The sequence below is a fragment of the Caretta caretta genome, chromosome 6, assembly GCF_965140235.1.
Source record: "Caretta caretta isolate rCarCar2 chromosome 6, rCarCar1.hap1, whole genome shotgun sequence".
Taxonomy (NCBI): Eukaryota; Metazoa; Chordata; order Testudines; family Cheloniidae; genus Caretta; species Caretta caretta.
The window spans coordinates 106,280,028-106,294,959 of record NC_134211.1 but is presented as its reverse complement, the minus strand read 5'-3'; the positions used below and the strand labels follow the sequence as shown (position 1 = coordinate 106,294,959).

The window sequence follows — 14,932 nt, the reverse complement described above, 5'->3', positions numbered from 1 at the left end:
AGAAAAGAACTAGCATAGAACCCTAGACATGATCCTTTCAATTGAAAACCTAGAGATCAGAGCAAAAGGCAATTACAGTGGCTCCTCCCTTGTGTTAGTAGCCTGTATTTTGCTGTCGTGTACATCTAAAGTTTCCAGCTAAGAGAAATGCTTAGCCTCATATGTCTCATTTTAGTTGCTAAGTTATGTTTGTTACAAACATTATTTCCTCTTTTTCAGAGTGTAGGCAACTAAAAGCATACTGTGCAAATAAATACAGTACAAAGGCTTGTGTTTTTAAAAGTAGCCACAGTCCGCTTTATGCAGGAGACACAAAACAGGTCTGTGTTGTAACAGGCTGATAGTGAAATCAATACTGGCCAGGACCTGATCCTGCAAACTCTTACTACTGGATGAATGCCTTTCTTCCAGGAGTAGTCCCAATTCTGGACAGCATTCCAACCCTGTTACATTGCTTCCTTCAGCTCAGAGGGGCTCTCCAAGTGGTAGAGGGCCAGCAGAATGGATAAGGTAGAGCTGAGAGCGCACAGGGGAGTTGTGGGGCGGTGCCGGAGTGACAGAGCTGGGAGAGTACCAGGAAGCAGATAGGGGTGCCATCTACGGGGGACAGGGGAGGGTTCTACCCTGCCCCCCCCCCGAGTTTCGTAGTGGAGATCTACTCATCCTAGACGGAGCTCTTAGCTGCAACAGCTTGACAAGAGGTGGGCAAACTACAGAGGCAGACCACATCCAGCCCACCAGCTGATTTAATCTGTCCCTCAAGCTCCCACTGAGGAGCGGGGTCTGCGGCTTGCCCTGCTCCCGCACTCCAGCTGGGGAGCGGGGTCTGGTGCAGCTCTGTGCACGTGTGCCACTGCTCTGCGTGGCTCCCGGAAGCAGCAGCATGTACTCCCTCTGGCTCCTACATGTAGGGGCAACCAGGGGGCTCTGAACGCTGCCCCCCACCCCAAGAGTCACACCCATAGCTCCCATTGGCCAGGAACTGTGGCCAATGGGAGCTGCAGGGGCAGCGCCTGCAGACATGGCAGTGCCTGCAGACACGCCAGGCCACGGCTCTGCATAGGAGCCGGAGGGGGGTTAGGCTGTTGCTTCCAGTAGCTGCTTGAGGTAAGTGCCAACCAGAGCCTGCACCCCTGAGCAGCTCCTGTACCCCAACCCCCTGCCCCATCTGAACCCCTCAATCCCAGCCCGGAGCACCCTCCTGCACCCCCAACCCCTCATCCCCAGCCCCACACCAGAGCTCGCACCTCCATCTGGAGCCCTCACCCACCCACATCCCACCCCCCGCACCCTAACCCCCTACCCCATCCCGGAGCCCCCTCCTGCACCCCAACCCCAATTTCATGAACATTCATGGCCCGCCATATAGTTTGCATACTCAGATGTGTCCCTCTGGCCAAAAAGTTTGCCCACCCCTGAGCTTGAGGGTGATGTGTGGTGGGTTCCTAAGCTGGGAGAAGCACAGCCTTTGTGGCAGGGAGTTTGTTTGTAAACAGAGGCAGGGTGATTAAGATAACAAAAGGCTTGTCATTAAAGTAAATTAAGTATCATTAGATGATCCTGAAAGCACTGACAGGAACTTCAGTTAAAAGATAGGAAACAAAGGGTAGGAAAAAAAGGTGAGAATGGAGAGAGGTAAATAGTGGTGTCCCAGCCTCAGGGGCCTGTACTGGGCCCAGTCCTGTTCACCATATTCATAAATGATCTGGAGAAAGGGGTACATAGCGAGGTGGTAAAATTTGCAGATGATACAAAATTACTCAAGGTAGTTAAGTCCAAAGCAGACTGTGAAGAGTTACAAAGGGATCTCAAAAAGAAAAGGAGTACTTGTGGCACCTTAGAGACTAACCAATTTATTTGAGCATGAGCTTTCGTGAGCTACAGTGAGCTGTAGCTCACGAAAGCTCATGCTCAAATAAATTGGTTAGTCTCTAAGGTGCCACAAGTACTCCTTTTCTTTTTGCGAATACAGACTAACACGGCTGTTACTCTGAAAAGGGATCTCACAGAACCAGGTGATAGCAGAAGAAATTCAATGTTGATAAATGCAAAATAATGCACTTGGCAAAATATAATCCCAACAATACATACAAAATGATGGAGTCAAAATTAGCTGAAACCATCCAATGAAGTGAGTTGTAGCTCACGAAAGCTTATGCTCACATGAATTGGTTAGTCTCTAAGGTGCCACAAGTCTCTAAGGTGCCTCCTCCTTTTTTTGCGACTACAGACTAACAGGGCTGCTACTCTGAAACCATCCATAAAGAGATCTTGGAGTCATTGTGGATAGTTCTCCGAAAATATCTGCTCAATGTGCAATGGCAATTACAAAGCTAACAGAATATTGGAAATCATTAGGAAAGGGATAATAATAAGAGAAAAATATCGTATTTCCTCAATATAAATCCATGGTACGCCAACATATTGAATAGTGATGTAGATTTGGTCACCCCATCTCTAAAAGATACATTGGATTTGGAAAAGGTACAGAGAAGGGCAACAGAAATGATTAGGGGTATGGAACAGCTTCTGTATGAGGAGAGATTAAAAAGACTGGCACTTTTCAGCTTGGCAAAGAGATGACTAAGGGGGGATATGATAGAGATCTATAAAATCATGAATGGTGCGGAAATATTGAATCAGGAAGTGTTTATTTACTCCTTCACATAACACAAGAACTAGGGGTCACCAAATGAAATTAATAGGCACCAGATTTAAAACAAACCAAAAAAAAGTATTTCTTCACAGTCAATATGTGAAACTCTTTGCCAGGGTGAAGCTCAAAACTATAACAGGGTTCCAATAAGAACTAGATAAGTTCATGTAGGATAGGTCCAGCAATAGCTATTAGCCAAGGTGGGTAGGGATCCAACACAATGTCCTGCATGTCCCTCGCCTCTGTTTGCCAGAAGCTGGGAGTGGGAAACAGGACAACTTGATGATTAGCTGTTCTGTTCATTTCCCCTGGGGCACCTGGCATTGGCCACTGTTGGAAGACAGGATACAGGACTAAATGGACCATTGGTCTGACCCAGTAGGGCCATTCTGATGTTCTTATATAGAACCCAGCTTTATCTGCTCCCCGCTGTAACCCACTAGACCCCGCTCTCCTCCCAGAGCTGGGATAGAACCCAGGAGTCCTAACGGGGTCTCTCTCGCCACAGAGTTAGTAATAAGGTAAGAATATACAGTAAAATTTTAAACCTAGACAGTGTCCCTTAAGTGACTTGCCAAATGATGTCAAAACATGTTATTAGAGCTGAGTGGGTCTAATATTTATTTAATTTTCTTTCATTTATAAAAGAATTAGATACAGGGCTCCTGTCAGCTAATTGCTAAGTTCTCTGCCAAAAAACTAGAGTTTTCAAGTGCCTAATAGCCCCAGGAGTCATGGTTAAAGTTGCCCCCACCCCAATCAAAATCTGAAATGGCACCCCTGGGAGCAGGAGAAGCCAAAGCTGGGAGCACATGGGGGGCGGGGGGGCGGAAGAGTTGGGTGTGCACAGAGAAGCTGTGGGAAGGCTGGAACTGGGAGAGCCCTTGGTAGTGGTGGGGAAAGCCCTGGGAGAGCACAGGGGAGCAGAAGTGGGGGCAGAGCTGAGAGAGCACAAGGGAGCTGGGGGGAAGAGGATAGAGGATAGCACAGGGAGGACAGAGCTGGGGGAACACAGGGGAGCTTTGCTGGGGATGGGGCAGAGCAGAGGAGCTGTGGGGACGCAAGCACAAGGGGCTGAGGGGACAGAAAGCAGCTCATAGCTGGAGCCTCCTCTTTGTTGTCCATTACTTTGGAGTCAAAATAAAAGACCCCTCTTGCATCTCCCCTCTCCTCACCATTCTGTGAGGGTGGGGAGGCATGATGAATTTCTGACTTGAACTCCCAGGGCAACTGGTGCAGCAAGCTGAAGGGGCACAATGGCATTCTTTTCCCTCTTCCCACTTTACATATCATTGTTAATGCTTTTTATTGGCTCCAAAGAAAGCCCCAAAGCTATGCAATTACACCACCAGGAGCATGAGCATAACTCAAGTGAATTGATTCCCAAAGCCAGAGGAGCAAAGGATCTAAAATTTCTTGACGAGCCAACAAACATGGAAATTCCTGTGACTTTTGCCATTAGGCCAGGCCAAAGAAGCCTTCTTTTCCCCTAAAATGTTTCTTTGTCCCATCCTCTCCCTTCTTCCATTTTCTATTTTTGCTTCCGCATATTGTTTATTCATCCTGTTTCTTCTCTCAGTCCTTTACTTCTTATCCCTTGCTTTCTTCTCTTTCACAGTTCTCTTGTATCCCTTCCTTTTAGCTTCTTTTTCTCTCCTTCCTTTTGTGCCCCAGTTCTTTTTTCTCTCCTTCCCTCCCTCATCACCCTTCCCCTTTCTTCTCACATCTCAATACTAGAGATGGTCAGGAAATTGTTTTATATTTCCATGCATGAAAAATTTTGACAAATTATTTATTTTTTCAAAAAAAAAAATTTGAACATCCTGCAACTGCAAAATTTTCTTTTTCAAGTTTTCAGCACCAGAGAGTTTTGTTTTTTCTTTTTGTCAGTGAAAAGCCTCAAATGTTCAAAAAATAGGAATTTTGTCACAAAAATTGCTGTTCTATCAAAAGCCATTTTACATTCAAAAAAAGGTTTCATCAACACATTTCTGATCTGCTGTCCTAGAAAACCCTTTCCGCTTTTTCCCACCTTAGGACATTTCTTAACTCTAAACCTCCTCAACACCATCATTCTCTGCTTCTCGGCATATCCTCCTCCTTCCACATCTCAACTCTCCCACGCGCATCATTTTTCTATCTTCTGCACTCTGCACTGATCTGCCAATCTGCAGTGGAGTCGGGGTAGGGATGGGGACAAGGGGAAAGGAAGGGTCATCTATTCTTGCCTGATGCTAGGTGATTGTTTATTTTTCTCTCTTCTGTATTAACCGTGCAGAATCAACCTCAAGTCTTCCATCAATAATGTCAACTGACACCTGGCAGTGGTGTTGTAGTTCCTAAAGATAAAGCTAGACTACAGAATTGTGTTATGCTAGTTGGAGTAAATTTAATTTTTATAGGAGCTAATCAAACTGATTGCATTTAGATGGACTTTTAATGTAGCATAGCTTTAAGAGCCAAAACAGTACTCAATATTTTATTTTTAACAAGAGTCAAGATTAAAACATAGTTTCGATGAAACATTATTAGGAGATAACCCTCTGGGAAGATGTAGTAGAATAGCTGTCCTTACATTTTAATTCGTTCAAGGCAGTATTGTAACTATTGCTACTACTCCACAAAGGACAGAGAATTGCTGAGGTTCAAGTTAGTCAAACAAAGCTAAAGAGTGTCTACTTTGGCTTCGTTATGAACACTCTTCCAATGCCTTTCTGTGAAAGTGACACACAATCAGTCTCAGACAGCATGGAAGATAATTGATGTCCTTATGTTTGTGTATAATTCAATAATCAATCATTTCTGTGAACAGATCCCTGATAAATTACACCAGTTTATCTGCATATGTCTACACTGCAGTCAGAGGTGGGATTTCAGTATATGTAGACATACCCAAGCTAGCTTTAATCTAGTTGGTGCGAGTACCAACATCAATGAAGATACCACAGCATGGATTTCATCATGGGCTAGCCACCTGAGGGAATACCAGCTTCCCTGCTATTAGTACTCATGCTAGCTAGATCAAGCCTAATTCAGGTACATCTACACATGCTGCATCACACTTCCAATTGCAGTGTAGACATACCCTTAATGTGTGAAGAACATTATATAATAGACATGCTTAGATATTTTCAGTAGTTCACAGAAATAAACATATACACCTACGTTAGTTATATTCTCTTTGAATTTTAAGGAGGGTATTTATGGTCATTTTCTTATTAAAATACAGAATATGATCAAACTGGATGCAAGCAGACAATATAAGAAATGTAGATGTATACGTCTAGGAACAAAGAACAGCGGTCAGACATACACAATGGGGAACTATCTTGGAAACAGTGACTCTGAAAAAGATTTGGGCGATCATAGTGGATAATCAGCTGAACATGAGCTCCCAGTATGTCGCTCTGGCCAAAAGTGCTAGTGTGAACCTTGGATGCATAAACAATCAAATCTCATGTACGAGTGGAGAGGCTATTTTACCTCTCTATTTGGCACTGGTGTGACTGCTGCTGCAATACTGTGTCCAGTTCTGGTATCCACAGTCCAAGAAGGATGTTAATAAATTGGAGAGGGTTCAGAGAAGAACTACAAGAATGACTAAAGGATTCGAAAACATGCCTGATAGTGATAGATTGAAGGAGCTCAGTCTATTTAGCTTAACAAAGAGAAGGTTAAGGGGTGACTTGGTTACAGTCTATAAGTATCTAAATGGGGAACAAATATTTAATAATGGGCTCTTTAATCTATTGGAGAAAGGTATAACACGATCCAATGGCTGGAAGTTGAAGGTAGGCAAATTCAGAAAATAAGGCATACATTTTTAACTGTGAAAGTAATTAACCATTAGAACAATTTACCTGGGGTCGTGGTGGATTCTCCATCACTGACCATTTTTAAATCAAGCCTGAGTGTTTTTTCTAAAAGATCTGCTCTAGGAATTATTTTGGGGAAGTTCTATGGCCTGTGTCATACAGGAGGTCAGACTATATGATCACATGGTTCCTTTTGGCCTTGGAATCGATGACTCCATAACAATTTATTATGTTTTTAATAAGATCCCAATCCTGCAAAGACTTAGGCACGTGTTTAACTTTAAGCAGAAGAGTGCCATTGGCTTTAATGTGAGAGTAAAGTTAAGCATGTATGTAAATGTTTACAGGATTGGGACCTATTGTTGTGCTGTGCTAATCACAATGAGAATAGGTGATGGTTTATGTTTTAAATTGTTAAGCACTGACAGTGTGCTTGGTACTGTACAAATCCAGACGGAGACATTCTCCATGCCCCATTTAATCTAAGCATTTGATCTTATGCCACGGAAGTAAATGGGAATTTTGGCACTGACTTCTCTGAGAGCAGGCTCAGGCCCTAAATCACAATTAATAATGCATAAAATTAATAAATACCCCAAATACTCTCTGAAAATCAATGTGAATTCTTTTCAGTAATATCTGGCAGAACCTGCTTTGTGTCACTGATGACAGATGGTAATATTGAGCATCAGTTCAGTACTTTTCAACTGTACTGCTCACAACACTGTACTCAGATGAGTAAGAATCACTATAACAAGAGCTAGTTGAAAGTATTTGATTTTTTTTATTTGCAACATTTTTTAATCAGCTCAATATTTAAAACTATGTTACAGATGGGGAAACTGAGGCACAGAGCAGACAAGTTTTTGCCTCTAGTAACACATCCTAATACATTTCCCATGCATTGGTGTCTATTTTATTCCTAAACTAATTATGGGACACTCACATAGTGAGACAAACCAGCCCAGGCCGCCTTCCTTCTCCATGGTTTATTCAACCATGACTTTTTCCTCTAGATTCAGGTCTGTGCTGTTAAGAAATGAAATACCATCCATACTACCATATAGAATTCCATAAGCAGATCACCCAGTTTAGCAGTATTGAAAATAATAACAATTAGTGACCCAAATATAAGTAGAGTCTCAGACAAGGGGAATGAAGTGAAACGGACACAGAGAAATGAATTGACGTATGCAGGCTCACCCAGTGGATGGTTGGATGCAGCAATTGGCTTTGACATGGTTGCTGCTGGAATTAAGACCTTGGGTATATAACTCTGCTATAGCTGAGGCAATTAGATGAGCTGAATTGGGATTAGGGCAGGTGATGTATGTAGCTTCAGTATGTAACTATTACCTTATGTTTGTAATGGACCTTTAAACGTCCAGAGATCTGCAGAATACAGAGGGAAGCTACCATTTTATGATGCAAAGTGGATGCAGCATGTTATAGAGACAAACTGTGCTGTTTTATGGAGGCTTTATTTTTGCTCTTTCTTACCTTGTTGCTTCCCTAAATCTAAAATATAACTCATTTTAAAACAATATAAAGGGTTAACCATTGGGCACCATTCTTTGGAGGTGTGAGGTAAACAGAGAAACAAAACCCCTCTGCATTTTGGTGCATTAGAAACTTTTGAGGTTCACCCATAATTAATATAGTACTTTGTACGGCATTGCACATCTAATCTCTTAACAATTAAATGCAGTTTGTCTTACAAATGCCGGAGCTACATTTATTTCTGAGACATTATTGCAGCTTTTACTTACCATTGGGCAGTGTTCCTGGTAAATTAAGTACCTAGCTATATTGCCTGTCATTTGTTCCAACTGGGTGCCTATGGCTTCCACACCCATGCTAAATACTGCTCACATGAGCAACAGAGACTTAACATGGCTCACTGTCACACAAAGTAGTTAGGGCCAGATTTTCAAAGGTATTTGGGCACCTAAAGTTATAGATAGGTTCCTGCTGGGATTTTCAAGAGTCCCTTAACTGATTAGAAGCCTAGGCCTAGATTCTCAAAGGTATTTAGACTCCTAACTTCCAGTAATTTCAATGGAATTTCGGAGCCTAAATACTTTTGAGGAGCTGGGCCCTAACTCCTGATTGGGCTGATCTATGGTTTTATGACAGGGTGCATGACACACACACCACCTCTGGCAGCCTCTTCTTCTTCTTCCTGTGACATCTCTGATGTGGAGGTTGTTGGTCACCACCTTCCAACTTTCACAGTAGCAACAGAGTTGTAAAATTTCCACTCTCCTCTGGATACCAGTCTATCTGGCCAGATAAGTGACTCTCTTTCTTCCTCTTCCTGGTTGGCCTGCAATCTTGCCTGACAGTATGAGTGTTGGAAGTGATTTGTTCTGTAATCCCTAGCAGCCGAGGAGTTAAAAACCCTAAACCCTTTACTACTAGGCATCCCTGTAGAGGTTGTTGAGACTGAAGAGGGGAACAGCCACTTTATCTTCTGGCTGTTTGTAATGGGACAACCAGTCTAATTGGACAGCAGGCCTTCTATGAGGAGAATATTAACAAGCTTAATTGTCAGCACAGGTCTAATTAAGTAGAGGGTGAAGTGATATAAACCAGAAGCAGGGAAGGAGCAAGGAGAAAAAGACTTGCCGAGTGTAGGCTTCCTCCCTAAGTGTCTGAGGGAAAGACTAGCATTTCTTTTTAAGAACTTTGTCTTAGACAAACCTCACATTCCTGTTGGGAAGCATTGGCTGGGAATTAAGCTTTTGCTTTGAGAAATTCGGTGGGCTGAGGAAAGTCTGAGCTTTACCTTGCTAGATACTTGAGGGAACACATTTACTTAAGTGCATTACCTGAAACCCTATTATCCCAATTTTGTGCCTAGCAAGAGGCAGCAAGAGACTGGCCTGTAACTTGAAACCAATAACTATGATTCAAGGAAAACCTACTGAGAAGCATTGCCATTGATCTGTCAATATCCCTTTTCCCTTAGGCTCTCTGATTGCCCCAAAGAATACTGTACTCAGTCTTTCCATGAAGGGGAAAATGCATTATACTACTTCTTCCCTGTTTTCTTTACTACATACAGCCTCATCCATAAAAATTGGGTGCTCCAGGCTAGCTGTGATAAACACAAACTGCCTCTCATTAGATAGTCAAACAGGAACTTGTTTAGTTTTATCTACCCAGACTGCTTCCTGCGTTACAAGATGGGGTTGAGCCCACAATCCATTTAACCACACATACGCTTGATTGAATGCCTAAACAGCTGGGCAGCTGTGTCACATTAGGAGGATATAATAGCACTTTTGAAATACGTATTACTCTTTCTAGCAGTGGTCTGTTAGCATCAGACCACTCCTTCTGCTCCAAACTCGAGATGCTAGAGAAGTCTACTGAGGTCAGAAGTCCATTCCACTACGGTTTGGTCCAAGCTACGACTTAAATGGAGACACTGGGCAAGAGATGAGACAACACAGTTTCATTTGGGCCCCCTTGTGGTGACAATAGGTATCACAGGTTATGCCAAGTTAGTCTGCGAGCTATGTCAGGGAGAGCTATATCCAGCAATCTCAATAAAGTATCACCTTTTTACCCATGCAATAGAGCTGTGTGCCCTGTGTACCATGAGAGCCAGAACTGCCCATCTTGCATAGGTGACCTGCTGAGAGGACGGCAGGACGGCATGGATCTGCTTACAAAGATGGAGATGGGTATAACAAGGAGAGCTTTCCTTTTCAGGGAAGAGACAGCCATTTCTGACTCGAGATATGGTACCACGAGAGTAGAGTGACTGACACCTGCAGAGTCTGAACTTCTAGTGAATTAGAGTCCTCAGAGAAGAAAGAAATTAGCAAAATCATTGCGAACCGTTAGTTATTAGAGCCGGACAAATTTCTGCTATTAGATAATGTAATTATTCCCCAAACTACATTTAATTATCAGGTACACAGATAAATTGACATTTTTATTCCTTTTTTAAATATTGAAAATTAATTGAAAAAAGCTTTTTAAGAATGATAATTAAATAAATATGCTATGAAACAAGGCCATGTGCAATTTCATTTTATGTGTAAATTATATGTAGGCCCAGAGGGGATGCAGTCTTATTATACAGTTTACTCCTCCATTAGCATTTCAATAGAAGACTTTTCCTCCTGGTTCTGAGGAAAATAGGGAAAGTATGCAGCACATGCCAGAGACTCATTCATAAAAGGGGCTGAAAAAGTTCATTTATTTCCCAGAAAAACTTTGGTTGGTTGTTTTGGTGGGTTTTGGTGTTGTTGTTGTTGATCTGCAACTGGAAGTGTGGAGCAGATCTTACTTCACTGTGAAGTAAGCTATAGTCTAAGTTGCAGGAGGTCTTAACTTATGCCCCAATACTATAATGACGGATCCCTGATGAAAGTTCATTTGTGTGCATGCAGTGGCAGAAATGGGGCCCTAGTTTGGAGCAGGCAATCCTTAGTGATCTAGTAGAAGCTCTTATCTTTGGCCTTTCTACTTTCCCAACAGGTGCAGATAAATAAATTTATACATCAGATAGAGGCCTATAGCAACCCATCTGACATGTTTGTACAAAGTAAAGAACACTCATATTTTTTTGAAGAAGCGAAAATATTACCCAGTGCTGGGGGCATTAGTTTCTTCTTTCATCAGGTGGTTCCTGGAATTTCTCCATCCAGCTGTGGTGTATGTAACAGTGTAACCAATATCCCTTTGTTTTCTGGGTATTGCACCTTTAAACATGTAAGGGCTGTGCTGTCCGCAAGACAGGTTGCCATTTTGTGTTCACTTTAATTCAGGTTGTCAGAGGAGACACACACTGGGAACAGTCATGGATATCTTACTTCTGTTCTTTTTTTGTTTTGATGTTTTCTTAATCTTCATTGAATCACGTTGAGTGAAAGTAGCCATGGTTAGTGTCAAACAAACCTGATTTTATATTTTGATGAGATTGCACGTTTGGTTGATAAAGGTACCTTCATATATGTAATATACTTAAGATTTTGTAAGTTGTTTGACTTAGTACCACACAACACTCTGATTAAAAAATTAGCACTAGGCAGTGCTATTATTTATTATGATAGATTATATTATTAGCACTGTACAATGCTATTTATTTTATACTATAAAATAAAGAACATGTTAAATGGATTAAGAATGTGCAATTCAACATTTTTATCAATGATCTTGAAGTAAATATAAAATCACTGGTGATAAAACTTGCTGATGATCAGAAGATTGCTCGAGGGATTAATAATGATGAGGATAGGGCAGTCATACAGAGCGATCTGGATTGCTTGGTAAACTAGGCCCATTCAAACGATGCTTTTTAATACCTCCAATTGCAATATACACCTAGGAAATGCAGGCCATATCTGTGTAATGGGGGATAGTATCCTGGAAAGCAGTGAGTCTGAAAGGGATTTTGGGGAATATAGTGAACATGAGCTGCCAGTGTGATGCTGCGGCAGAAAAGGGCTAGTGTGATCCTTGGATGTATAAACAGGGGAGTAGTGAGTAGGAGCAGGGACATGATTTTGCCTCTGTATGCAGAACTGGTGAGACTGATACTAGAATATTGTATACAGTTCTGGTGTCAACATTTTTAAAAGGATGTTGAAAAATTGTGGTCCAGAAAAGAGCCACAAAAATGATTCAAGAGCTGACGGAAATGCCTCACAGTGAGAGACTGAAAGAGCTCAATCTGTTTAGTTTATCAAAAAGGAGATTGAGAGGTGACTTGATTACAGTGTGTAAGTATCTTCACTGGAAGAAAATACCAGGTACGAAAGGGCTTTTGCTAATGGAGAAGGGAATAACAAGAACCGATGGTCAGAAGCAGAAACCAGACAAATTAAAATTAGAAATAAGACACAGACTTTTAACAGTGAAAGTGAGGAACCATCTAAACAAACTACAATGGGGAGTGGTGGATTCTCCATCTCTTCATGTCTTCAGGTCAAGACTATATACCTTTCTTGAAGACATGCTTTAGTGAAAAACGAGGTATGGTCTCAATACACGGGTAACTAAGTGAAATTTAATGGCCTGTGATATGAAGGAGGTTGGACTAGATGACCTGTTGGTCCCTTCTGGCCATAAAAATCTATAAATTTATTAATGTGAGTTTTTTGTTTTCCTGCAGAAAAAAACAAACCAACAAAAACCAACCAGTTCTAGAGAAGATTGTTGTTTCTGGATACCCCACAAGTTTGTAACGGCTGAAGATATAGATGGCTATTTCCAGAAAGGCCATCAAAAGTACTGTATTCTAAAAAGAAGGGTGGCTAATGGCAAGGTAATTGATGTGCTCTGGGTGCTTACATAATCATCTAATTGATACCTTATATCAGAGATCAGCAACCGTTGGCCTGTGGCCCGCCAGAGTAAGCCCAGGTTTGGCCAATCGCAGCTCCCACTGGCTGTGGTTCGCCGCTCCAGGTCAATGGGGGCTGCGGGAAGCGGCATGGGCTGAGGGATGTGCTGGCCGCCTCTTCCCACAGCCCCCATTAGCCTGGAGCGGTGAACCATGGCCAGTGGGAGCTACGATCTGCAAAATTGCAGATGTGGCAGGTAAACAAACCAGCCCTGGCGGGCCGCATGCCAAAGGTTGCCGATCCCTGCTTTATACCCTCCTCCTGATTAAGGTGACCACACAGCAAGTGTGAAAAATCGGGACAGGGGTGAGGGGTAATAGGAGTCTACATAAGACAAAGCCCCAAATATTGGAATTGTCCTTATAACATGGGGACATCTGGTCACCCTACTCCTGATTCCCACTTTGTAACTACCAGTTGTGTCTCAATCTATGGGGCAGAGGCCATTTTTAGCCAAGTGGGGACTTGATCCCTTATTGGGACCTCTAGGCATTAGTGCAAAATACACAAATAATAAGAGTGAAGAGAAAATAGAGAAAATGAGAGGAGAGGGTGTTCACTTTTATCTGCTCCCCTTCACTTTGTTTCCTTCCCAGCACCGCTGAATCATTAAGATTGGAGTCAGCACGTGAATATTCTGAAAGTACCATTATATTTGTGAACCACTCAAAGCCTTTGATTCTTTACAAGTCTCCAAATTATCCTAATATTATTCACAGTTTGCATGGCACTTTACAGGGATATCTCTGTTCTCCAACTTTGCCATTTATAGCAAATACGTAATAATATACACTGTGATACAGTGGGGTAATATATCAATCCCCTCCCCCTCACGCTTATTAGAGAGAGCTGCATGGGAAAGCAAAACTCACAGAAAAGCTTCCAGCTTCACCAGTGCAGTCACACTGAATCTCTTCTAAATAAAAATGCAGCATATTTTCCCAGTAACAAGGGATCTCAGTTCTGTTCCTCTAGAGTCAGTGCCTGTGTGTATGCAAACTTTAGTCTGATGCATATGACCCTGACTACCTTCAACCATCTCTCTTACCCTTAAGCCCTAAAAGATTAAATGTAACCCTTTCATTGCAGATGTTTTGATAGTTCTAAACTGTGAAATGAAGTTGCAGTTTTGTTTACAAACGGGTGATCAATATACTGTTATAAAACATTAATCCTTTTCATCCCATCAGCTTAGCGGAGCTAATTTTTGGCAACCAAAAGAAGTCATAGACCCCTCGAAATAGGGCATATCTTCCCTTCTTCACTGGCTTTCACAAGAATCCTACCTTGAGACTGGCCTGATAGAGAAGCAGCCTGCAGCTCCACATACTTTGTGGATTTTCTCTGCATAGGACATATCACTTTGTATTTGACTTTCCCATCTAGCTACCTCTTCAGGAAAAGGGCCAGTTATAAAAGACCTCAATGAGGCTGAGACCTCCTGTACTTCTGCAGACTTCTTTCCTGGCAGCCCGCTCCATTTGCTTCTGACACAGGACAATAGCAGTAAAATTCTTCTCGTTTGCCCAAAGTTATGTTTTCTTCATCTTCCCTTTTAAAGAAAGTCTCATTCAGAAAACCTGGGTTTTGAGTCAGAACCTAAAGTAAGATACAGGTCTCCTCTTACTAATTCTGCTGAGGTATCTGCTTTTAGGATATTCTACTGGAAAATCTAAAGGAGCTTTCCTTTCTGACCATTGCTGGCGGCGATACTCCAGTTTTGGAAATAATTTACTGGATTTTGTCTGGCTCCAAGATACACAGGAGCTGCATTTTGCAAAATGCATTTGGCTCAATAATTGAATATACACAGACATAAGGTCTCTTCTGATTATAGCACATGATATGTTAATATGCATCTAACATACTGTATTTAGCTATTCCCTGTTGAGAACATTAAAACAATTTGCTATATTCCAAGTGTCCTTGTCTTTCTTAGTATCTGTCTAAATATCAAATAGGAGGGGAAGGTAAGGTCTATTTATAAGGGTCAGTGACTGCACCACTTTCTTTTAGGTGTGAAACTTAGTTCTGCCCACTTGCTGCCATTTAAAGGGCAAGTTGCAAGCCGATATGTGAAAATTATTGTACTGTCATTC

At 42.0% G+C, this 14,932-nt stretch overlaps 1 long non-coding RNA gene across 1 annotated transcript in view; it reads left to right on the top strand.

Annotated features, from left to right (window-relative positions):
* LOC142072364 (uncharacterized) overlaps nt 1–14,723 on the top strand; it is a 141,647-nt gene extending 126,924 nt beyond the window's left edge. The window contains exons 2-3 of the long non-coding RNA XR_012668763.1: nt 12,602–12,754; nt 14,024–14,723. This is a non-coding gene — a long non-coding RNA (uncharacterized LOC142072364). The remainder of the gene's footprint in view (nt 1–12,601; nt 12,755–14,023) is intronic.
* Nucleotides 14,724–14,932: the final 209 nt, after the last annotated feature.